The 26,817-nt window shown below is 36.0% G+C and overlaps 1 long non-coding RNA gene across 3 annotated transcripts in view; it reads right to left on the bottom strand.

Annotated features, from left to right (window-relative positions):
• LOC136041949 (uncharacterized) overlaps positions 1-26,817 on the bottom strand; it is a 155,341-nt gene that overhangs the window by 32,222 nt on the left and 96,302 nt on the right. For 2 of the 3 annotated variants that reach the window (XR_010621137.1, XR_010621135.1), the window contains one exon: positions 11,377-26,310. This is a non-coding gene — a long non-coding RNA (uncharacterized LOC136041949). Of the gene's footprint in view, positions 1-11,376; positions 26,311-26,817 lie in introns of those variants that run through there. The other variant, XR_010621136.1, reaches the window with a different exon arrangement.

The following is a 26,817-nucleotide window of genomic DNA, read 5'->3' on the forward strand; positions in this document are numbered from 1 at the left end:
GCAGCGCCAAGCTGTCTGAGGCCAATAGAGCAGCAGACGCTCCTTCTCCCTACTATTCTATTCAAAGCCTCCCTCTTGACACCCTCTCAAGAACTTCCAATTTCCCTTAAACCTTTCCTTACGACATTCTCCCACTCTATTCGGGAATGACCTAGTTTTCATTTGACCCTAGACGGTTAACCAAGAAGGACAATCTTTGGCAATATGTCATCATTCATCCGCAGAACGTGCCCTAGCCATCACATCCTCTTTGGCATTATAGCACCAAGCAGCGGGATTGAACCATGTTTTTCGTAGGTAGGCAATTTCTCTGGAAAATATCTAGCAAATCCTTCTTTGTTTTTGGGAGCGCCTTCGCTTTATAATCGCACTTAACAACGGTCATCAATGTAGCTTCCAGAATCCTTATCTTGGTTGGCGAACTTATCTTCCCTTTCTTCCGAACTTTTTTTCAACTGTGATAAAAACACCATAGGCCTTCGCTTTTCTACTTTTAGCATTTTCACTGTACCCACTGCCTTTACTAATAATGCTACCTAGGCATGTGAAGCTGTCCACTAATAGGCATGTGAAGCATGTGACCATTTGATCGATCGTCTCGTTACCCAACATCAGTTTTTCACCTTCACTTATTCCTAGTCCTAGCGACTAGTCTTAGTCTTCTTGACATTAATTTTCAAACCTTTTCTTGCACCCTGGACTCGCAAAATTTCTAGAAGTTCATTTACTTACTTTTTTAATATAGTTTTTTTCTCAGATGCTTAAAATCACCAGCATAACCTAAGTCTAGGGGGGGGGGTTACTTCCCCATTTTATTCCATGTTCTTCCACTGCATTTGCTGTGCTCCTTAGGATAAAGTCGATCAAAATGATCCATGTAAGTGGGGATAGAACGCAACCCTGATTAACTCCTGATTTCGCACAAGGCGCTAATTCCTTTTATATATAGTTATTTGGCATCATATAGTATGTGGTAACGAACTTTAGGTAAGGAGCGACCCCGGTCATTAATGACCGAAACTCTTAAAAATTGAATTTTGATACCAATAGATACATCAAAAGAATTGGATTTTTATGCTGATTTTAAATATGTAAGTTTCATCAAGTTTAGTCATAGGCTACTCATCAAAAGTTACGAGCCTGAGAAAATTTGCCTATTTTCAAAAAAAGGGGGAAACACCCCTAAAAGTCATAGAATCTTAATGTAAACCACCCCTTCAGATTAAACGTATCAGAGAACCCGACTGCAGAGGTTTCAAGCTCCTATTTGCAAAAATGTGGAATTTTGAATTTTTTGTCAGAAGAAAGATCACGCATGCGTGTTTATTTGTTTTTGTTGTTTTTTCCCAGGGGTGACCGTATCGATTCAGTGGTCCTAAAATGTTACGAGAGGGCCCATTCAAACGGAAATTAAAAGTTCTAGTGCCCTTTTAAGTGGCCAAAAAATTGGAGGGCAACTAAGCCCCCTCAAACTCTCATTTTTCCCCAAAGTCACCAGATAAAAACTTTGATATAGCCATTTTGTTCAGCACAGTCGAAAAATCTAGTAACTATGTCTTTAAGGGCGAATTTATCCCCCACAGTCCCCGCGGGAAGGGCTGCAAGTTATGAACTTTGCCCATTGTTTATATATAGTATTGGTTATTGGGAAGCATATAGACGTTTTCAGGGGGTTTTTTCTGGAGGGATGGGGGTATTGGGGAGGGCATTACGTGGGAGGATCTTCCCAAGGAGGAATTTTTCATGGAGGGGGCACCGGATTTCCCAGCATTATTTAAAAACGATCAGAAATAAAACAAAAGACAAGTTTTTTCAACTGAAGGTAAGGAGCAATATTAAAACTCAAAACGAACAGAAATTATTACATATATGAAGGGATGCTTTCCCTCGTCAATACCTCACTCTTCAAGCATAAGTTTTTTTTAGTAGCCTACTTTAAAAAAAAATATATTTATTCTAATTAAACGGCCTTCGTGATTCAGGGGTCAATTTTAAAGAATGGGAACAAAATTCGAACTTTAGCGTAAAGAGCGAGGTATTGACGAGGGGGCACACCCTCCTCCCTATGCGTAATAATTTCTGTTCGTTTTAATTTGTAATGTTGCTCCTTCTTTTCAGTTGAAAAAATAGTTTTTTTGTTTTTTTTTGTTTTTTTTGTTATTTTTTTTTTTGTTTTTTTGTTTTTTTTTTTAATGCCATACAAGGACAGGACCTTCGTTAAAGTTCTTCGATGAGCTGAATCAAATACTAGCTCATAATCCATAAAACTGAGGACGAAAGGTGTTTAATGACTCGGGCACTTCTCAATTATTGATATAACGGTCAAATTTTGATCGACGCATCTTCTACCCTTCCCAAACCACACTATTCTTCTCTTAAAACTTTATCTACGGCAGCTCTAAGTCTAAAAAGTATCATCATACTAAGTAACTTGCTTCCTACAGAAACCCATTTAATGTCTCAACAATTACTCCACTCGCTCTTATCACCTTTCTTATGGAGGTGTTTAATCAGAGTATTATAAAAATCGCTAGGTAGTTCCCCTTTCATATTCATAATCTTCAGTAACTAACTTCTGAACTAGTAAAGCAAATTGCAGGGGCGGATCTAGAGCAAAATCTTGAGGGGTTTCAATGTGACAAAGGTGCTAATAAATGACCAGATTGACAAATTTATTCTAAAAAAAAAGAGTAAAAAAACTGGATAAGAGGGGCAAATTGTTAAGGAACCGTGCAACATTGGACAACTGAAGAATATGATCTCCGAAACCTAAAATAGGGATTCTGTATCTCTACTAGAGTTTTATGAAATATTTCTCAGGAAAACCTAATCTCTAAATACAAAATTCTGAATTTTGTTTTTGTGAGATTTTTTAGCTTGATCAAATTTTTAGAAATTCTAAATAAATATAAAGCATCGAAATAAAAGTCGACTGGAAACAATCTAGCTGCAGTCTCTTTCAAGGGGGGTATGGGTATCAAGGGGGGTATCACTTGCACGTCGAGCAGAAGATGTTGTCTGATCTTGATAAAACTATTTGAGCAGTAAGAGTAGTGTCTTAATTCTGGCATTTTGGGGTTGGGACCGGGTCCAATCCTATGGAGAGAAATTCTTGCTTTTCAGACCCCTAAATCCTTACAATCTCAACATCTAAGAAAAGGGACTTGTCCGATCTCAATTGATATTGCTAGGATTCAAAAATATGTTTCCTCGTTTTTTGCATTTTTTAGGGGTGAGCTAATCCTAACTCTTCAGGAAAAAAGATAAGAGGCCGTAAATTATTGTCACTAAGATGTCTTCCTTCAAGAATGTGTTCTAGGATATATAAAAAATTAGTGTAAGATAAAACTATTCTAATTGCACTAGTATCCTTGTTGAAAAAAAAATAAGGTATCTAAATAATTGTTATGATTACAATCAAACAGTTCGTGGTAACGAACTGTTGTAAGGAGCGATCCGGCTCAATAGTAACCAAAACTCTAAAAAATTGAATTTTGATATCAATAGCTACATCAAAAGAATCGCACTTTAATGCTGATTTTAAATATATAAGTTTCATCAAGTTTAGTTAAATCAAAAGTTCAAAAGTTACGAGCTTGAGAAAATTTGCCTTATTTAGGAAAATAGGGGGAAACATCCCCTAAAAGGTCGTAGGATCTTAACGAAAATGACACCGTCAGATTCAGCGTATCAGAGAACCCTAGTGTAGAAGTTTCAAGCTCCTATCTATTAAAATGTGGAATGTTGTATTTTTTGCCAGAAGACAAATCACGGGTGCGTGTTTATTTGTTTGTTTTTTTTTCCCAGGGGTCATCGTGTCGACCAAGTGGTCCTAGAATGTTGCAAGAGGGCTCATTCTAAAGGAAATAAAAAGTTCTAGTGCCCTTTTTAAGTGACCAAAAAAATTGGAGGGCATCTAGGCCCCCTCCCACGCTCATTTTTTCCCAAAGTCAACGGATCAAAATTTTGAGATAACCATTTTGTTTCGCATAGTCGAAAACCATAATAACTATGTCTTTGGGGATGACTTACTCCCCCACAGTCCCTGGGGGAGGGGCTGCAAGTTACAAACTTCGACCAGTGTTTACATAAAATAATGGTTATTGGGAAGTGTGCAGACGTTTTCAGGGGGATTTTTTTGGTTTTGGGGTAGGGTTGAGGGGAGGGGGCTATGAGGGGGGATCTTTCCTTTGAGAAATATGTCATGGGGGAAGAAAAATTCAATGAAAAGGGCGCAAGGCGCAGGACGAATCTGGTCACGTTAGAAAAAAACCTCAAATTCAGAGCTTAATATACAATGCTGGGTATTCGGAGCCTCTCTATTATGGAGTATAATTTGAAAATAACACAACTATACGAGCGATAAAATATATATACCACAACCATAACTCAACTAGCGAAAGAACTGCTAAGAGATAACACAACTATAAAGCGAAAACAGGTGAAAACTAACGGGAAAATAAGCGAACTAAGAGGTGGAAGGGGCCCAGAGAAAAAATATAATCCTTTTCTAATTTTGAGCCTAACTTCCGCAAAGGAGTAATAATGTCAGAAGCCCCGAAATACCGAATTATTTTCTTTCAAACAGTTCGTGGTAACGAACTGTAGTAAGGAGCGACCCGGCTCAATAGTAAACGAAACTCTAAAAAATAGAATGCTAAAATATACATCAAAAGAATCGGATTTTCATGCTGATTTTAAATATATAAGTTTCATCAATTTTTGTCCTTGTCATCAAAAGTTACGAGCCTGAGAAAATTTGTCTTATTTTATAAAATAGGGGAAAACACCCCCTAAAAGTCATACAATCTTAACGAAAATCACACCATCGCATTCGGCGTATCAGAGAACCCTATAGCAAAATTTTCAAACTCCTATCTACAAAAATGTGGAATTTCGTATTTTTTGCCAGAAGACAAATCACGGGTGCGTGTTTATTTGTTTGTTTTTTTTTCCCAGGGGTCATCGTGTCGACCAAGTGGTCCTAGAATGTTGCAAGAGGGCTCATTCTAACGGAAATGAAAAGTTCTAGTGCCCTTTTTAAGTGACCAAAAAAATTGGAGGGCACCTAGGCCCCCTCCCACGCTCATTTTTTCTCCAAAGTCAACAGATCAAAATTTTGAGATAGCCATTTTGTTCCGCATAGTCAAAAACCATAATAACTATGTCTTTGGGAATGACTTACTCCCCCACAGTCCCTGGGGGAGGGACTGCAAGTTACAAACTTCGACCAGTGTTTACATATAATAATGGTTATTGGGAGGTGTACAGTCGTTTTCAGGGGATTTTTTTTGGTTTTGGGGGTGGGTTTAAGGAGAGGGGGCTATGTGGGAGGATCTTTCCCTGTATAAATATGTCATGGGGAAACAGAAATTCAATGAAAAGGGCGCAGGATTTTCTAAAATTACTATAAAAAAAACAATGAAAAAATAAACATGGAAAAGTTTTTTCAATTGAAAGCAATGAGTAGCATTGAAACTTAAAACGAACAGAGATTATTACGCGTATGACGGGTTCTAAAAATACTTTAGCATAAAGAGCGAGGTATTTAGGAGGAGATAAATACCTCGCTCTTTATGCTATAGTATTTTTAGTAATTTCAACTATTTATTCTACGACCTTTCTGATTCAGGGGTCATTCTTAAAGAATCGGCACAAAACTTACGATTTAGTGTAAAGAGCGAGGTATTAACGAGGGTACAAACCCCCTCACATACATAATAAAAATTTAAGAATATAAAAGTTTGTTACGTAAGTTAATTCTTAAGTTACGTATATTTTTTACTAATAAAAAAATTCGTTAAAAATTAAAATTTATAGTTGCCTTTTTGTGTAACCGAAAAATTGCATGGCAACTAGGCCTCCTTCCCCTTCCCTTATTTCTCAAAATCGTCTGATCAGAACTAAAGGAAAGCCATTTAGCCAAAAAAGGAATTAAAATGTAAATTTCATTTTAATAATTTATGTGTGGAGAGCCAAAATCAAACATGCATTAATTCAAAAACGTTCAGAAATTACATAAAAAAAACTAGTTTTTCTAACTGAAAGTAAGGAGCGACATTAAAACTTAAAACGAACAGAAATTACTCCGTATATGAAATGGGTTGTCCCCTCCGCAATCCCTCGCTCTTTACGCTAAAGCTTTTAATTGTTTTAAAAAGTAGAATTGTGGCAAAGAGTCAAACTTTAGCGTAAAGAGCGAGGGATTGCGGAGGGGACAACCCATTTCATATACGGAGTAATTTCTGTTCGTTTTAAGTTTTAATGTCGCTCCTTACTTTCAGTTAGAAAAACTAGTTTTTTTTATGTAATTTTGCAAGTAGGAGACGCTGGATCCTAGCCAAACTTGGTGCAAAGTAAAAGTCAATCTGCAAGTTGAATCTGTCGGGTATTAAGAATTCTCACTTCTTAAGGGGCAGGCGGGGAGGCTACAGAAATTCTTGTTATCAGGATTTATATCAGAAAGGGTTGGTAGATCGCGCTTAAAATTGCTGAAAAGCAAGGACGTGTTCAAGTTGTATATTGTTTGGGAACATATGTCCCCGATACAACCTTCCTTGGGGTAGAAGAAAGGAAAGGGGGAGTGAATTTTTGTCATCACGATATCTTTACTATGGATTGTGTCATCAGATCTAAAAATTGATGGGAAGTAAAAGCTCATATGCTAATTGTGTGTTTCAGTAGTTTAAGCCCGGATCAATCTCTGTGAAAGCAGGGGATTAGGGCCCCAAAAGTAATCGTCATGATCACACCTACATTAAGAAGACGATGGATCATGTTAAAATTGGTAGGAAGTAAGAACTAGGGTTCCAGTTGCGTCTTTTGTGGATCCGGCACAATTCGACCTCTATCCCTTGCCACAGGGACATCTACCAGAAGAGGTTGTCAGATCTCAAACAAACTTAGTCATAAATAATGTATAATGTGCTAACTCTGCTGTATTGGAGTCATGGACAGATCCAACCTCTGTCAGGAATGAGAAACAGTTAAATTCTTGTCGCCAAGATATCTGCCGAATGAGATGGTCTGGTCTTAGCCAAAATTAGTGGTGAAGAAGAACGTCCTAATTATTCCTTTTGGGTTTCCAGGCGTAATCCGACTACAGCGAAGGGAACCGCTTCCTAGACCCTTGCCTCAGATGGACATCTATCCGAAGGAGTCGTTGTCAGACCTTTTTTTAGTCCAAAATCAGAGCAAGTATCCTATCCTGTCTTCCAATTTGGTAGTAGTCTACTTGCTCTATGAGGGAGAGGAGGAGGAAGTAACTTTTTTTCTGTCATTACGACATCTGCCGGTACGGGTTATCAGATATAAATCATAGCCTATAAGGTGAGAAGTAAAAGAGCATTAATTACAGTTCCACATACTTATTGAAGAATAATGAACATTTGAATTTTGTTTAAAACCGTGATTCTAAACATGGGCTTACACATCACCAGATGGGTAATTATGTTTCTAGGAGAATGGGAGTTTTAAGAATAACTAGGGCAGTTTCACATTTCCTCCTTCTTCATTTGTCTCGTTTAAAGTCTAGTCTATGCTAGATTTTTTTTTCTTTTTACTCATCAGACCATGAATCCTTATATAGTACAATTGACGTTCAGCCCATCCATGAAGCAATAGCTTAAGTTCAGACAGCCAGCCAAAAATAGCTACGGTTAGTCGACATTTTTATTACCTTGAGTTAACATAGAAAAACACTGAGCTAAACAGATTAAAAACCAAGCTAAAATACTTCAAAAGGCTAATTAAGAAATTCTCTTTCTGGGGGGGACACTGAAGACGGCTTGGTGGAGGTCCTTGCCGAAATATCTAACTTTGTCCTTTTCGCATATTTTGTCCATTTCATATCTTTTTTATCCACTGGCTTATGTTGCCTTTGTTTTCCCGGTTACTTAATAATATTATTTTGTTCTTGTATACAATTCTTTCTTCAAGTTTGAGGTAGCATAGTTTTTGTATTTAAAAGTTCACTGTAACTCGCATTAAGCACTGCAAAACTTTTTAAGCCAAAAACAAAATTAACCAATGTTATTAGCAATATGTGATTTAGTAGGGCAATCAAGGTATCGGTAAGTTAATAATGCTTGGTCCACCCAAGGGGTTATCTCTGGAATTAACAAAACTTTTTGGAACCAAACGGTAAAATGAGAAAAAAACGAGACATCTCTAATGCCCCCCAGAAATTTGATGGCTCAAAGAGCTGGCCGCTCACGGTTTTAACCACCCATGTTTCGATCGCACAGTGTACACATTCATGCAATTTTCCTAGCGGAAGGAATTACATACTTTTTCACGTGGATTCAACGGTACTCATGTTATTTTCAGTTTAAGATAAGATCAATTCAAAGTGAAATTCACATACAATAATACACTACATTAATCCCTCCAAAGGCTCGCTAGTCTTTAAAGTATGGGGAAGGCATACGAGTCACTTACTCAGAGAAAAAAGTCACTTGCTTACAAAGAAAGAAAATGAATAATTAAAATGAATAAACCCCAATGAATTTTGCTCAAAAAAAGGAAAATAGGAAAAAATAACTCCTAAAAAGCCAAAAAATAGTCAACTGTTTTTTTTTTGAACAAGGTAAAAGAGTGGCACCTTCGAACAGATTCAAGCAACCTATTCCATATAATATGACTCGTTGTTTCAGCATTGAAGTCTGGCCTTACCGAAGGGGTAAAAGGAACCTGAATTAAAGCTGCATAAATCCTATAATCATTTTGAACATATATTATCAGAGCCTTTACCTTATTCTCTACAACTGGAAGCAGTAAGGTATTTTTTTGTAACTTTTCAGTTAAACTAAACTCACTCAAGAATTACGCTGTGTAAGATCTGACAGAAACCGGTCTCTCTGGAATCGGTTGATTTGCTTATCAAACAGTTCGTGGTAACGAACTGTAGTAAGGAGCGACCCGGCTCAATAGTAACCAAAACTCTAAAAAATGGAATTTTGATACCAATAGCTACATCAAAAGAATCGCATTTTAATGCTGGTTTTAAATATATAAGTTTCATCAAGTTTAGTCTTACCCATCAAAAGTTACGAGCCTGAGAAAATTTGCGTTATTTTAGAAAATAGGGGGAAACACCCCCTAATAGTCATAGAATCTTAACGAAAATCACACCATCAGATTCAGCGTATCAGAGAACCCTACTGTAAAAGTTTTGAGCTCCTATCTACAAAAATGTGGAATTTTGCATTTTTTGCCAGAAGGCAGATCACGGATGCGTGTTTATTTGTTTTTTTTTTTTTTTCCCAGGGGTGATCGTATCGACCCAGTTGTCCTAGAATGTTGCAAGAGGGCTCATTCTAACGGAAATGAAAAGTTCTAGTGCCCTTTTTAAGTGACCAAAAAAATTGGAGGGCACCTAGGCCCCCTCCCACGCTAATTATTTTCCCAAAGTCAACGGATCAAAATTCTGAGATAGCCATTTTATTCAGCGTAGTCGAAAAACCTTATAACTATGTCTTTGGCTTATCCCCCACATGACTTACTCCCCCACAGTCCCCGTGGGAGGGGCAACAAGTTACAAACGTTGACCTGTGCTTACATATAGTAATGGTTATTGGGAAGTATACAGGCGTTTTCAGGAGGATTTTTTTGGTTTGGGGGAGGGGTTGAGAAGAGGGGGATATGTTGGGTGAACTTTCCTTCGAGAATTTGTAATGGGAGAAGAAAATTTCCATGAAGGGAGAGCAGGATTTACTAGCATTATTAAAAAAAAAAAACAATTAAAAAATAAAAGTGAAAAAGCTTTTTCAGCTGGAAGTAAGGAACAGCAATAAAACTTAAAACAAACATAAATTATTACCCATATGAGGGGCTCACCTCCTTCTAATACCTCACTCTTTACGCTAAAGTATTTTCAGTAATTTCAACTACTTATTCTACGGCTTTTGTGATTCAGGGGGTCATTCTTAATGAATTGGGATAAAATTCAAGCTTTAGTGTAAAGAGCGAGGTACTGACAATTGGGCGAATCCCCTCATATATGTAATAAAAACATGAGAATACAAAAGTTGTTTACGTAAGCTAATTTATAAGTTTCGTAAATCTTTTACCAATAAAAAGATTCGTAAAAAATTAAAAGTTCTAGTTGCCTTTTTAATTAACCAAAAAATCGGGGGGCAACTAGGCTTCGTCCCCCGCTCTTTTTTTCTCAAAATCATTCGATCAAAATTATGAGAAAGCCATTGAGCCAAAGAAAAAAATGTGCAAATTTCGTTTTGATTATTCCTCTGCGGAGAGCCAAAATCAAAACATGCATTGATTCAAAAACGTTCAGAAATTAAATAAAAAAAACAAGTTTTTTTAACTGAAAGTAAGGAGCGACATTAAAACTTAAAACGCACAGAAATCACTTCGTATATGAAAGAGGCTGCTTCCTCATCAACGCCCCGCTCTTTACGCTAAAGTTTTTTACTGTTTTAAAAAGAAGAATTGAGAGAAAGAGTCAAACTTTAGCGTAAAGAGCGGGGCGTTGATGAGGAAGCAGCCTCTTTCATATACGAAGTAATTTCTGTGCGTTTTAAGTTTTAATGTCGCTCCTTACTTTCAGTTAAAAAAACTTGTTTTTTTTATTGAATTTTGAGCAATAAAGACTACGATGTAGCTATATTTTAATTAAATATTTAATATAAAAAGGTGGTTAGGGGTAAGGTTTGGTATTTAATAAAATCTGTTCTGCACGGCCTGTTTTCCATAATTCTTTGTCGTAGTTCCCATGATTTTGTTTATACAGTACTGTATTATCATCATGTTTTGGTCTATTTCATTGGGATTATCCTAACTTCACTTTTTAGGTGTGTTCCGTTTAAAAGTCCGTGTTCAAATAAATTTTCGGAAAACACTGTGTTTTCAGCGTTTTTATGATTTTTTTTTAGCTTAGATCCTTTGGCTAAACCGCATAGCTCTTGAGAATTCACGTAGTTTTACACATCGTGAAATCGCATCATGAAAGTGATAAGCAAAAGGAATTTGAAGTGAAGGATTTCTTTTAATCCGCAGGAAAAATTCAAAATAATTCCCGAAGATTTTTTTTTCCAACTAGAAACTGCCAAAACAGACTGGATTGCAAAGAATGGCTCGTTATTCATTCGAAGATTAACTTATTCATAAAATCAATTAAACCATAGATAAAATTTATTGTGACAAAAGACAAATCTATTACCTCTACTCTCAATAATTTTATTACAAATTGTAGCGAAAAAATTGATCCCTAGTGAAGTTCTACCCCAGTGCCGTATCTGAGGGGTACCCACTTTGAGCCTCGCCTCCATAAACAGAATTCTTTTTTCCGACTCATGCAAAATTAGCAAAAATACATGTAAAAGTGTATTTGTTACGCCTTGTAAAGCTTTTTTACCCCCCCCCCCCCTCCCGAACAAAAATCCTTGATAAGGTCCTTCTCTAGACATTAGTGCCTGACTATATTAATCTACGACACTATTAATGTAATAGAGAATATGTTAATGTAAAATTACACGATGAAAATTATTGTGCAGTTTTCCTGCGGAGATGATTTTCTTATTGTAAAGATCTGACAAACATCTCGACATTTTAATTTTAAAAGGATTAAAATCACGTGATCATTAAAAAAAAACACCTGCGGAGACATCATTACAGGGTCGTATCCAGTATTTTTTCGGGGAGGGGGGGGTTACACGAAAAGACTTTAAAAAACACATCAAGTTTTGTTTATATATTTTTGTTACGTTTTTATGTTTGTTGGACAATCATTTCAAGAGAGGTGTTTCAAGCCCTCTAACCCCTCTGGATACGGCCTTGTCTCGTTGGTATGGTTTTCATGGCTTTTCCGTGCGGTTTTTCGTATCGTGCGGTTGTATCTTCAACATTATTTTGGCTGATAGTTAAGATACAACCTCTAAATGTTATTACAAATTATTGGAACACATATGCATCTTTTTTTGATCTGAGTCTATCGCTGTTAACATTAAAAACTAAAATCAAAGCTCTGCTAATTAGTAAATATTAATTTGTGAGTAGCTCCCGGCCCTTCAGCTATCGGATAAATATTGAAAATATTTTTGATAAATGTTTTTTCTGCATTTATTTTTTGGCGTGGGATAGAGTGAGAAGGGTGATGACATCCGTTCCTTCTGGGTTTGTTTGTTTTTACTGTTGGTATTGTCGCCCGGCTTTCGAGCCAGTCTCCCTGCCGGGGATGTTATGTGAATAGTTTGAATATGTAAAGTTAAAGAATAATAAAGAACTTGAACTTAAATCTTAGATTATTAAAAGAACAATAATCGTTATATTGTATATTTATTTTTTTATCTATAAATCTTTTCTCGAAAAGAATAATATATTTTCTTATGAAAATTGGCATGCTACAACCTTTTTAAATGGAAAAACGATCTAGATAGGTCACGACTATGGGAAACTCGTTTATGGCTTCAATTTCTTTCAACTTTTTTCATATGAATGACGTCACAAATATTGGAATGTCTGTTGCTGAAGATCAGTACCAATTTTTTAAAATTAAATATTTAAAAAATATTAAATATTAAATATTTTCCAAAGAACATCACAATTTAATTTGATGTTCGATAATATAGTATAGAATAATTTGTCAGACTAATATGCAAGAACGTTTGTCGAATAAAATAAAAGTTATTTTGCGAAACAGATAATAAAAACTTTCTTTGCGCCCAGCATAGATCGGCCCTTGGATAATCAACTTAAACCATGAAGCCCATCAAAATTAGATTACTTAGCAAGCAAGAACAGACCCTTTCTAGTAGCAAGATCGAGTCATAATTCGCATGAAGATCATTCCATGCACCGAGGGGTTAAAACAAGATGAGGTGGTACATACCCTTGTCTACTGAAGAAGCTCCTAGGAACTTTCAAAAGAGTGTGCATACTACAATCTATTTCTAAGTTAGAGTCCATCTCTAAGTTCAGCAAGCACAAGGAATGATGATATTTTTTACACCTGGTTAAAAATGGACCATTCACTGAAGTCACTCCAGTCACGTGTTTGATCAAGCTTAAATTATTTTAACTGCCCCTCATTTTACGAATAGAAAATGAAGGGAGCATGGCATCAAAACGCAACGGAGTTCTTAGTTAATACAAAAATTTGAACCTTAAAAGGGCAAAATCCATTGTATTAAACAAAAGAACAAAATGACAATTAACAAGGGTTTAAAAAACTAGAAACGTCCCTTGCTACCAAGGGCGTATCCAAGGGGTTAGGGGGTTTGAACCCCTCTCCCCTGAAATGTTTGCCAGACTCGTAAAAATATGAATATAAAAAGATTTTATATGGGTTTTTAAAGACCCTCCCCCCCCCAAAAAAAAAAAAAATCTTGGATACGTTCTTGCTTGTTGCCTCACATAATAGCTGAAGATGTGGATAGATGTAGCAATTGCTTCCGACATTACAAAAGCGCATGCGTACAAACAACAAGGTGACTTTTCACAGAAAAAGCACACTATTCTTGGCAAACCTTCGAAATCTATAAAACGTGGACACTGAACAAAACAATTCGTTTTTTCAAGCCAATTAAATAAAAAAAAACTAGTTTTTTTCACTGAAAGTAAGGAGCGACATTAAAACTTAAAACGAACAGAAATTACTCCGTGTATGAAAGGGGCTGTTCCCTTCTCAAAGCCCCGCTCTTTACGCTAAAGTTTGACTCTTTCTCTCAATTCTACTTTATTAAACAGAAAAAAATAGCGTAAAGAGCGGGGCGTTGAGAAGGGAACAGCCCCTATGGAGTCTTCGGTGGAGTCAGGACCAGAAGCTCAAAAGTACCAGTAGATGCAGATTCAGAAGCATTGGTGGAAGGCCCGACATGGAAAGACTTGGTATACTTACCACAATTCGTGGTAAGTAAGGTAGCGACTCTGCCACCGAGAACCGCTACCATACTTTCTGTAAATAACGAACAGAAATTAGGCCTATTCTTTACATTATTCTGCCCCCTCCTCAGTCCCTCTCTCGTTATGCTAAAGTTCATTAGTGCTTAAAAAAAAATTTCAATTTCGGGTTCAATTGACCTACCGTTTCATCATTTGTTTTTAAGAAATTAGCGTAAACAGCGAGGAGTTGAAGAGGGGGAGGCCCCCCTAATGTACGGAATAATTTCTATTCGTTTTAAGTTTCAATGTTGCTACTTATTTTCAGCTGGAATAATTTGTGTGTTTTTTTACAGAGGTTGGAACAACTTTTTATTGATTTATTTAATGTTTTAAAATGGGAAATAGAAAAAAAAACACAGATGCAAAGCTATGAATTTGACGAATAAAAGGACTCATTGGATTCCAATTTGCCTACAAATATATCAAACGTAAGATAACATCAATTAAGATTATAACTACTTCAAGACTTGAATTAATCCATCTTTTATTGGAGAAACATGTGCAGACAGATGACCAATCATGGACTCGTTCTATATATCTTCAATTGCAAATGGACAATTACCATGCATTATTAAATTACCATGCAATTACCATGCAATTAAATGGACAATGACTTTTGCATTATTTAAAGTTAACAATTCGGTCAAAATGCTTATCTCAATAGTTCGATCCACAGCCAGGGGAAGTGGTCAAAGGAGGACCGAAAAAAAGAAGGGAACACGAAAACAGTTGCCCTCCATTTCCCGTCATAATCCTATCAAAATATCAGCCCAAAAAAGATAGTACAAGATAAATGTACAAGATTATGTACCCACAGATGAGAAATTCCAACGTAGTTGTAAGATAAACCCCCTACCACTCAAGTTGCTCATTTATTGACGCATTATAGAACCGGTTTTTTCGTAATTTTCTTTCAGCTTAGCGTGAGAAAACACAAAGAGAAGTGAAAGAATAGATGAATAATATATAATTTGGGCTATATATTTGCACAATAGGGTGGGGGTAAAGTATTTGGACAGTGTGAAGTTAGAAAACAATCCTACTACATAATATGCTGAATAATTGCACCTAACACACTAGGCATGCAGAACCGCTATACTTTACCCCCACCTGCACCCCCCAATATGTAAATATGTAAATATATATGTGAATATATATATATATATATATATATATATATATATACTAGCTGTTGGGGTGGCGCTTCGCGCCACCCCAACACCTAGTTGGTGGGGGCGCTTCGCGCCCCCCCGCGCGCGTAAGTCGTTACGCGCCATAATAGTTACGCGCCATTGTAGTTGTGTCCCTATGTCCCACCTGTGAATATAGATATATATATATATATGGTTTTAACTACGTAAAACTTGCGAATATACAACATTCTTTGCTGTCCCATTGTCTTTGCATATAAATAGATTGTCAGGTTATCCCCCTGTTTCCCCCGGTGTCCCCGTTGTAGTTGTGTCCCTGTGTCCCGGTCGTCATTTATATTCCCTGTGTCCCGGGTCCCGGTCATCATTTGTATCCCGGTGTCCCGGTCTGTATATACATTCGTTTTTTAGTTTTGTTTTTCTCCTTTATTTTTTTCCTTTTTTTTTCTTTTTTAGCTTATTTAGATTTTTAGATTTTTTAGTTTTTTTTATTAGTTTTTAGTTTTTATTTCTTTTTAGTTTTTTTGTCCCGGTCGTCATTTATATCCCCCTGTTTCCCCCGGTGTCCTCGTTGTAGTTGTGTCCCTGTGTCCCGGTCGTTATTTATATTCCCTGTGTCCCGGTCGTCATTTGTATCCCGGTGTACCGGTCTGTATATACATTCGTTTTTTAGTTTTGTTTTTCTCCTTTATTTTTTTCCTTTTTTTTTCTTTTTTAGTTTATTTAGATTTTTAGATTTTTTAGTTTTTTTATTAGTTTTTAGTTTTTTTTTCTTTTTAGTTTTTTTGTAGTTTTTACCTTCTTTTTAGTTTTGTTAATTTTTTTTTTTACTTGTGTCCTGGTCGTCATTTATACTCCCTGTGTCCCGGTGCTTTGTTGATTGCTAATCGAACATTCCTTTTGTCCTGGTCGCTTTCTCTTTGAGTGTCGTCATTTATTTTTTTCTTTTTTAGTTCTTTTAGTTTTTACCTTTTTTAGTTTTTTTTTAGTTTTTAGTTTTTTTAGTTTTTTACCTTTTTTTAGTTTTTTTAGTTTTTTAGCTTTTTTATTTTTTTTATTAGTTTTTAGTTTTTTTGTAGTTTTTGCCTTTTTTTTAGTTTTTTTAGTTTTTTAGCTTTTTTATTAGTTTTTAGTTTTTTTTGTAGTTTTTGCCTTTTTTTAGTTTTTTCAGTTTTGACGTCACCTGATCCAGTTTTTTCAGGTGACGTCACCTGATCCACGATCCACAGATCCACAGACAACTTATTTTTATATATATAGATAGTTTTTTTTTTTTTACTTATGTCCTGGTCGTCATTTATACTCCCTGTGTCCCGGTGCTTTGTTGATTGCTAATCGAACATTCCTTTTGTCCTGGTCGCTTTCTCTTTGAGTGTCGTCATTTATTAGTTTTTTCCTTTTTTTTTAGTTTTTTATTGGTTTTTACCTTTATTTTAGCTTATTTTTCAGTTTTTTCCTTTTTTTTAGTTTTTTTTTATTTTTTATTTTTTTTAGTTTTTTACCTTTTTTTAGTTTTTTTAGTTTTTTTAGTTTTTTAGCTTTTTTACTTTTTTTATTAGTTTTTAGTTTTTTTTTGTAGTTTTTGCCTTTTTTTAGTTTTTTCAGTTTTTTTTTTAGTTTTTTATTGGTTTTTACCTTTATAGTTTTTTTAGTTTTTTAGCTTTTTTATTTTTTTTATTAGTTTTTAGTTTTTTTTGTAGTTTTTGCCTTTTTTTAGTTTTTTCAGTTTTGACGTCACCTAATCCAGTTTTTTCAGGTGACGTCACCTGACACATCCATCCATCCATCCACAGACAGACAACTTATTTTTATATATATAGATAGATATATATATATATATATATATATATATATATATATATATATATCCCAAATTTGTTTCTAAAGTGTAATAGGTAACTTTTGTCTTATAGCCACCACACTCAAGATCATGTATCGTGAACATGAGACAATAGCTTGTTTTTATGGTCTTTATACCAGACAATATTAGCTTCGGCTCGGTGGGGAACTATATTGTAGCTATATTTTCATTAAATATTTAGTTGGTATTTTGGTTAGGTTAATTTATGTTACGTATTTAACATAATGCGGTCCGAGCGGCCCCCTCTTCCGTTATTCTTTGTTATGGTTTTCATAATTTTGTTGATAAAGTATTATATTTTCATCGTTTTTTCTTTCATTAGCATTCAACAAACTTCACTTCTCAACAAAACATAAGTGCGGTGGCTATAAAACATGGGTGCCGTTTTATATTTTTTTATCTTACTTTGGTATATTTCATTAGGATTGAGGGACAGAAAAACATATTAGGAGAGTATTAGGTAGGGGGTATATCATACAAGTACTAATTCTGAGTTTGACCCCCTCATCACAAAATAAAAAACTGCAAAAAAATCTGCAGTTCTCTGTTGTATACAGGCTAAAAAGCTCTTTCACATATTTGAAGTACCATCCCTCCCAGATCAAAATCCCACGCATGGCTCTGATGGAGATTTTTTCTTGTCAATAAGTGTAAAAAATGGGTTAGTTACTCAGACACTATATTCTTAACTTAATACTGACAATACCGCTGGATGGACAACAGTTCCTAGGCTGAATTAATGACAATGGAGGTTTGGCATGTTCTGAACTGGTTTGACAAAGAAGGTGGGGCCAAAACTATAGTAACCATTCATAATTGAAACTACTATTTACAATTCGCCAGAGATAAATTAGATATCGAATAATTTACAAATAATATTTACATAATGATAGATAGCCGTCATAAGGTCGTATCTCATTTTAATGACTTTTATATGGGGCATAACAAAATCTCACCGATTTCAAATTTTCATTTGATTTTGACAAATAGGATCGAGCTTGCTATATATAATATTTTTTCCCACCTCCTTTCTTGAATTTAAACATTTTGTCACGTCACGACGCCTAAATCGAAGTGAGAATTAATGCCAAGTTTTAGTGAATAACACACAATTTTCAACTGACAAAAAAAAACGTAATAACGAGTAAAAATTTATTGCGATCACTGTTTAAAGTGTCGGCACTGCATACCATTAAAGTGAATTAAATCCTACGTAAAATTAATCATAAATCCCAAAGCCAAGGCCGTATCCAGCGGAGAGAAGGGGGGTGTTCGTACCCCACCCAACCCTTCGAAATGACTGTCCAACTCGTAAAAACGTAACAAAAATGAATAGACTATAAACAAATTGTTGGTGCGTTTTTGAAGTTTTTTGTACAACCCCTCTCCGAAAAAAATCCTGGGTACGGCCCTACCCAAAGGATACCGGCATGAAGAGGAATTTTTTCCGAGATTCATCTAAAGGACCCACGGACGTACGCAGGGAGGTCTCAAGGCCAATTTCCTTCCTTAAACCTAAATTTTCTTACATTGCTAGGCACTTCTTATTCAAACTATTAAATAAAATTGAGTACCATTCTTGTTTGGCGGCTCCTCAAAAATACATATTTAATCTGTTTTAAAGTTGATCTCTGCATGCTTATTCAGCTTTGCCTGACTTAGATAAACTACTTAGTAGGTATATTTCTTCACTTCTTGAATGAATTTGGAACAACACGTAAGTACCATTGTAAGTTCTTCCCAAATATCATGTTCGTGTTTCTGACAATGAACCCTCCCCCCCCCTAATGGTCCTATATAGCACTAATAATATGATTATTTGCTGTTTTTCATCAAACATTTTGTGGTAACGAATTGTAGTAAGGAGCGACTCGGCTCAATAGTAACCGAAACTCTAAAAAATGGAATTTTGATACCAATAGTTACATCAAAAGAATCGCATTGTAATGCTGATTTTAAATATATAAGTTTCATCAAGATCAGTTATACCCATCAAAAGTTACGAGCCTGAGAAAATTTGCCCCATTTTGGAAAATAGGGGGAAACACCCCCTAAAAGTCATACAATCTTAACCAAAATCACACCATCAGATTCAGCGTATCACAGAACCTTATTGTAGAGGTTTCAAGCTCCTATCTATAAAAATGTGGAATTTCGCATTTTTTGCCAGAAGACAGATCACGGATGCGTGTTTTTTTTTTTTTTTTTTTTTTTTTTTTTTTTTTTTTTTTTTTTTTTTTTTTTTTTTCTTTTTCCCAGGGGTGATCGTATCGACTGAGTGGTCCTAGAATGTCGCGAGAGGGCTCATTCTAACGGAAACTAAAAGTTCTAGTGCCCTTTTTAAGTTACAAAAAAATTGGAGGGCACCTAGGCCCCCTCCCATGCTCATCTTTTCCCAAAAGTCACCGGATGAAAATTCTGAGATAGCCATTTTATTCACCATAGTCAAAAAACCTAATAACTATGTCTTTAGGGACGACTTACTCCCCCACAGTTCGCGTGGGAGGGGCTGGAAGTTACAAACTTTGACCTATGTTTACATATAGTATTGGTTACTGGGAAGTGTACAGACGTTTTCAGGGGGATTTTTTTGGTTTAGGGGGAGAGTTGAGGGGGAGTTACGTGGGAGGATATCTCCACGGAAAAACTGCTCATGGGGGAAGATAATTTCAATGAAGGGGGCAAAGGATTTTCTAGCATTAGTTGAAAAAACAATGAAAAAATAAATATGAAAAGTTTTTTCTACTGAAAGTAAGGAGCAGCATTAAAACTTAAAACGAACAAAAATTATTACGCATATGAGGGTTTTACCTCCTCGTTATATCTAATTCTTTACGCTAAAGTATCTTTAGTAATTTCAACTATTTATTCCACGGTCTTTGTGATTCAGATGTCATTCTTAAGGAATTGGGACAAAATTTAAGCTTTAGTGTAAAGAGCGAGGTATCGACGAGGGTTGAACCCCCTCATATGCGCAATAAAAACATACGAATATAGAAGTTAGTTACGTAAGTTAATTCGTAAGTTACGCATATTTTTTACCAATGAAAACGTTTGTAAAAAATTAAAAGTTCTAGTTGCTTTTTTAAGTAATCAAAAAATTGGAGGGCAACTAGGCCTCCTCCCTCGCTCCTTTTTCTCAAAATCTTCCTAAAATTTTCAAAACTGCAATTAATTAATATGTAAATTTCGTTTTAACTATTTATGTGCGTAGAGCCAAGATCAAAATATGCATTAATTCAAAAACTTCCAGAAATTAAATATAAAAAAAAACAAGTTTTTAAAAAATGAAAGTAAGGAGAAACATTAAAACTTAAAACGAACAGAAATTACTCCATATATGAAAGGGACTTTTCCTCCTCAACACCCCGCTCTTTACGCTAAAATTTCTTACTGTTTTAAGAATAGAGTTAAGACAAAGAGTCAAACTTTAGCGTAAAGAGTGGGCCGTTGAGGACGAAAATCCCCTTTCATATACGGAGTAATTTCTGTTCGTTTTAAGTTTTAATGTTGCTCCTTACTTTCATTTAAAAAAAACTTGTTGTTCTTTTTATTTATCTCGTGATGCGGCATCGTGTAACGGGTAGCTCTAGTCTTGACTCGATGGAATCCATTTTCGTCTGGGTGATTACAATTGAATTGCCGATAAAAGCATTATTTAATATGGTTTTAAAATGTCGATAATAATGAAATTAAACATGATAATCTGATTAATAGAAACATCCTGCATATTATAAAATAATATTTTCATTACTTGAGCATTTCTGTAGTTTTATAAATATCCGACGAGCATATATGGGACAACCAGAAAGGGGAGGAGGAAGGGTACATGGTCAGGAAATCAAATATATTTGGAAAGTGCCTGCTCACGTGCCCAGAAGAACCCCCAGGGAAAATAGTAATTAAAAAGGCATGCTTCCCAATTTTGACTCTCCCCAAGGAAAAAGCATCTGTTCCCTTCCCCCAGAGCTGGACCTGTCAGAATATATGTCCCTATTTCAGGAAACTGAAGTTGGATCCATTAATCTAATTTAATTTAATTGGATCCCTTAATTTTGGTCATTATAACAAGGCAATTAAGCAATTTTTTGCGACTTCCCGTCTGATAAGCGTGATGATCTTCAGGTAAAAGCTACAAGTAATAAACAAAGACAAAGGTAAGACGGATTATGCTGGCTATTGCTGTAAAGGGAAGTCAGATATCTTTAGATCACTTCAGCATCTGCTAATATGCCAGAGGGTAAGATTTTAGATTAGGCTGTCCTCAGGAAAAGAACATCTTAATAAAATAAAAGTTGCATTGCATCCTTAGATTTCTTATTTTATTCTCCTTATCATATTCATGTATTTGACAATACTTCTCGCCCTTGCTGGTCCCATTTATAGCTCTAAGATATATAAAACTAAAAGAAAATAGCAAAAATAAAATCACTACTTTATAATATGCTGCATTTTCCTATTAATGAGATGTCTTTCATTTTCATCCACAGTTTAAAATCTTATCAAATAACATTTTATTCGCATTTGTATTGTAATCACTCAGGTGAAAATGGATTTCGTCAAGAATGGTGCAACCATTTATACGACTCATCACGAGATGAAAAACCACAAAAAAAATATTCTTATGGCTATATAAGAACATCAGGGAGAAGGAGGTGCATTGTCAGAAACGCGAATATGATATTTGGAAAGAACATAAAATAAGGGTCCTAGTGGTACTATTTGTATTTCATTACGATATTTCCTTCTGAGGAGGTCTTAACATAGAATCCTAAATATCTTAGACATGAGGCATCGCATTCACGTTTCTTTTTGGGAGGGGAAGGGGTTAATAATAATACACAGTTCTTGTTTGGTAATCTGATTCAAATTTGCCCAGAACTACCAAAAATTTCAGATTAGCTGAAATCCAGGCCCTAGCTTCCCTCACGGCAGGTATTTATTTTAATGAACTTCTACAGCATGCTAAATATATTTCACAAGAGGTTACGCAAAATTAAGCAGAATTACTGCATATTTGACAAAAATTAGTTACGGCAATAGCCCCTTTCGAACTTAACTCTGGACTGTCCCAATAAACCTGTAGATTCAGCTAGAACAGGGGGCATGCTCGTGCGTAGGAGTCTTTAGGCCCAAGCTTCACTCAAAAATTACAAGCCTTGTATGATTTATCTCATGATTGTTACAGTTTTTACATAATTCGCCCGTTTTTGCCTACCCCAAAATTAATTCCTTCGCAAGCGTTTATATTAAAGCATCGATTTTTCAAAGAAGTTCAGAACACATATAATTCATTTAGGTCCTGATCCTCCAAAAATACCCACCCTCTCCGATTGATAATATGCAAATGAACAAAGGCACCCAGCGGGGGGGGGCAGGAGTGGGATTCAGTCCTCAACTGAGAAAAAAACACAAAAAGCGCAATGTTTTGAGACATGTGGCAAAAAATATCATCCGATTTTGACAAAGAAAGCTTTTGTCTATCCTCGGCCCTCTCTTCCCAGATAAATTCCGCTAACAGTGTAGAAGTTCCACTCTTTTGAAGGAAAAATCTTAATAAAAAAAAAAGTAATACCATTAGATTTCTTAGTGTATACTCTTTCCAAATACCATGGTTGCATTTCTGGTAATGCACTCCACTTTCTACTCCCTAGTAATTTCATATATAGTCCAAGGATGGATAAAAACTGAAATAAACGCTCAAATAATGGCATTCTTACTTTTGAATGTATTTTTTATTCCTAAATTCACAGTGCCAGGTACTTAAAGGTCTGATACGCCGCTATTCAATTATTTCGTTTTGAAACCTCAAGGTTTTAAATGTCTGTTGAGCCTTCCTTTGAAGGAGCCAACAGAGGGATTTGCAGGAATCCCCAGGAAGATCGTTCCAGAAACGATCTCCCCAACGATATCCCCATGAAGATCGTTCCAGAAAGAAATGCAACGCCGGATGAAGATGTTTCTCAAGTACTTGGTTCTTGGCGTGTCCTCATTTAGATATCTAGACCGACCTGGGTTCCTTCTTGTCAGCCTTGACTGCTGGACAAAGGCGGGGGGGACACAATGCGAAATAGCTCATCTAAGGGAAACGAATTCATGTACTAGCAGAAAAGAGCCATCGACGCTATATCAAAACTCTCATTTAGAGGCTGGAGCGAGTCATGTGTGGAGGCACAGCCCGCCCTATTCTGGATTTTCTGGAGGGGTGCCAACAGCACTTTCGGAGCACCAGCATATAGCGAGCATCCATATTCAGCTGTGGGTATTGGTTCTAGGTGTTTCCTTCCTGCGGCGTCTACCTCTCAGAAAATAGCTCCCGTGGAAAATACCTCCCAAAAATACCCCTGCTCGGAAAATACTCCCTGGGAAATACCTCCAGTGGAAAGTAAGGCTTTCCTAATTTGAGTATTTTATTTGAGCTTTGTTTTTATTTTCTGTAGAGGAAAGGACTTTTGGTACTTGTTTGTATAAAAAAAGCAAGTTTTTTCAACTGAAAGTAAGGAGTAACGTCAAAACTTATGAAAGGGATTGCCTCCTCCTCAAGACCTCACTCTTTAAACTAAAGGTTTTTTTGAAAATTTTAAAGCAAAGTTTATTATTCTAATTACACGGGTATCGTTTCCGGAAATCGTTCTACAAGAATTAGGACAAAAAATAAAAAAAATTAGCGCAAAGAGCTCCTTTCATCTCCTTTCATATACATAATAACTTCTGTTCGTGTTAAGTTTTGATATTACTCCTGACTTTCAGTTGAAAAAAACTTGTTTTTTAACTTTAATTTCTGATCGTTTTTAAATAATACCGCAAATCCGGCTCTCTCTCCATGAAAAATTCCAGTACCTGGGTATTATACGCCACTCACTCAAGCTTGCGATTTGTAGAACTCAAGAACAATTCAGTTTCTTTGTTAGTTTCTTCGTTACTTGAGAAACAAATTCGGGCTATATATTTGCACATTAGCGGATAAAGCATAGTGGGTCCGCATGTAAAATGTGTTAGGTACAATTGTTCTGCATATTACGAAGTAAAGAATTTTTGTTTGACTTAAAACTGTCAAAATACTTGACCTCCTCCCCTTGAGTGCAAATATATAGCCCAAATTATATATTTCCCATCGATTCTACCACTTGTCTTTGGCTTGTCTCACGCTAGGCTGAAAGACACTAACGAAGAAACCGGTTTGTTCTCTAGTTTTACACAGTGTAAACTTGAGTGAGTGGCGTACAAAACACAATTACCAAAATTTCTTCCCCCTACAGAAAATAAAAAGACAAAACTCAAAATAAAATTGTCAAATTCGGAAAGCCTTATTTTCCAAGGGGGGAGGGGTATTTTCTAAGGGGATATTTTCCGAGGGGGTTCTTTCCGGGGGGTAAACGCCGGTCACTGTGGGTCTTATGCTAGTTGTAGAGTGGAATAATCGAGCATTTTACATAATGTTTTTGTGAATTTTCCAGTCAATCACTGACCAATTCCACACGGCGGAAAAACGCATTTTCACAGAAGTCATTTGACTTATGAAAAGATTCAGTTAATGGAGGAATTTATTATTAGGGATATATATATGGAGCCGGCCTGGCCGAGTGGGTTGGTGCGCTGGATTCGGGATCCTTCGTCTGAGAGGACGCGGGTTCGAATCCCAGTGTACCCAATTCTTCAGTTTGGGACGGGGGTCAGTGGTGTGACTCTGTAATCTTAGCCAGAGTCGACCCAGCTCTAAATGGGTACCTGGAGGAATCTGGGGAAGGTAAACAGGAAGGGTGTGCGAAAGCACAGGATGGTTGGCCCCCAACCCCCCATTGCACTTCCTGGCTGAAGGGCCAAGAAACGGAGATCAGCACCGCCGGTAGGGACTGTAAAGTCTAATGCCGTATCCTTTACTTTTCTTATTTCTTTATATAGAGCCGTCAGGGGGGGGGGTATAAAGAACATAGGATAAAGAACATTGTATTTGAAAGGCGTATAAATAAGAATTTTATTTGTGCTAATTTTATTTTAGTAAGATGTTTCCTTCAGAACGGTGATTCCTCTGAACAGCTGCCAAAGCGTTTTGCAAGATCAACCCTCATTGAAAAAATGACTTTGTGTATCCTTGCCAATAATACTTTCACTAATAAAATTTAAAAAAAAAATGCAAAAAAGACTTACCATTAGGCAGCACATCCACATTTTCAAAGGCACAAAACCAAATTCAGAGGTTATAGGGAGGAATCACGAATAACATAAAGTTGCGCTTTGGGCTATCAATGGAAGGAAGCAGGCTGTACAGTTTCTCCTGTTTTTTGATGTAATGAACCATACAACCTACTACCTCACGGCGACAAACCCAAAACCCGCGGATGTCCAAATCAAATGACATTAACTCCCTATCCTAGTTTTTGGGCTACTGAAGTCGGAACTAGTCATATACATAGAGGTTGGCAATTCTACTGGGACATCTTGTGCCTAAGTGCCGCAAGCTCCCAGTTCATTTTCTTTTTTCTGAAAATCCCCATCCTTATCGCCATCTTTGTTGAAGACGAGTATAGGATCATTGACTGATCCTTATTTTAAGACACAGTGCTGTATATGGAGAATATTTTTTGGTTCTCTTTAGTCAGGACTAATCGACCAAAATAATTATCTAATTGTTAACGTAGCGGCGTTACATCTTGTAATTGATATTTTAAAATTTAATAGTTAGATTTTTCAAACGGCTTATAGCTAAAACTAGAAAGTTTATTTATAACAAAATGCGTAACTCGAAAAACTTTTCGTTTTCTTACACTTACTTGACACTTTGCAAAAGAAAAGACTCAACCAGGTCTTTAAAAGGCAATTATCTCTCCAGAAATTGCAGTTCCTTGTTCGTCGAAGCATTTATTAAGCTGATTTTAAAAAGGTAGTGCTACTTTTCTCTCCTGAAACAAGTAACAATATAATTGGCTACCAGAAATACGTCACAAAAATGAACCAATGGAATAAAAGCGCACTTTTCAATATGAAAGTGTGGGAGAATGGACTATCCTTCTCTCATTGGAAACACTTTCATGAGTTGGTAGAAGAAGTTAATAAAAATTTGAAAAAATTAATGTTTCCCTTTACTATAGATTATCAGAAAAAAAAAGAAGTGAGTTTAGATAATTCCTATAAACCTGCAATATAAATTGGAGTCAACACCTTGTGAGTTTGGATTACCGCCCGGATAGGTAAATGGGAGGGGGACACAACTTCACTGTCGTCCATCGAAGGCAATCCAGACCCTTAGAACAGAACTTGGGACTTTTTTTGGAACACAAGTTCGGATCTACGGGTTAGAACGACCAAAGAACTAAGGTACGTTTTACAAACCAGCCGCTCACTATTTATAGCATTTTTTTGATGTAAGTAGTGTGACTTCCGTAATCGAGTTCTTCTGTCCTGGAAAAGAAGAGAAAGATCTAAGTAATCAGTCGAAAAGGCTCACACAGAAGAAATTGAAGTTTCAAAGAGTTTCAAAAGTATCAAAAAAAGAAGATTAAATTTTGAAGTACCAAAATCAGATAAAATGCTGGCATAAAATTTTTTTTAGGTTCAAATAAAAAAAAAGCAAATTTAAAGTATTAAAGCAGATTTTAAGAAGTTTAAGATTTTTAAGAAGTATTAAGAAGATTAAATTTTGAAATACCAAAAGCAGGCAAATACAACATGAGGGCTGGCATAAAAAATTTTTTAGGTTCAAATAAAAAAAAAAAGGAAATTTAAAGTACCAAAAGCAGGGAACTCATAAATATATAAAATTCAGACGTTTGTGTATGTCTGTCTGCCCTGTATGTATTAAAAAACTATTTATACGATCGCCAAGAAACTTTAAAAAGCTGTAGAGTAGGCCTACACTACTGCGGAATTTTAGTTACGACCAAAGAACTGGGGTACATTTAACAAACC

The sequence above is a fragment of the Artemia franciscana genome, unplaced genomic scaffold (genome assembly GCF_032884065.1).
Source record: "Artemia franciscana unplaced genomic scaffold, ASM3288406v1 PGA_scaffold_52, whole genome shotgun sequence".
NCBI lineage: Eukaryota > Metazoa > Arthropoda > Branchiopoda > Anostraca > Artemiidae > Artemia > Artemia franciscana.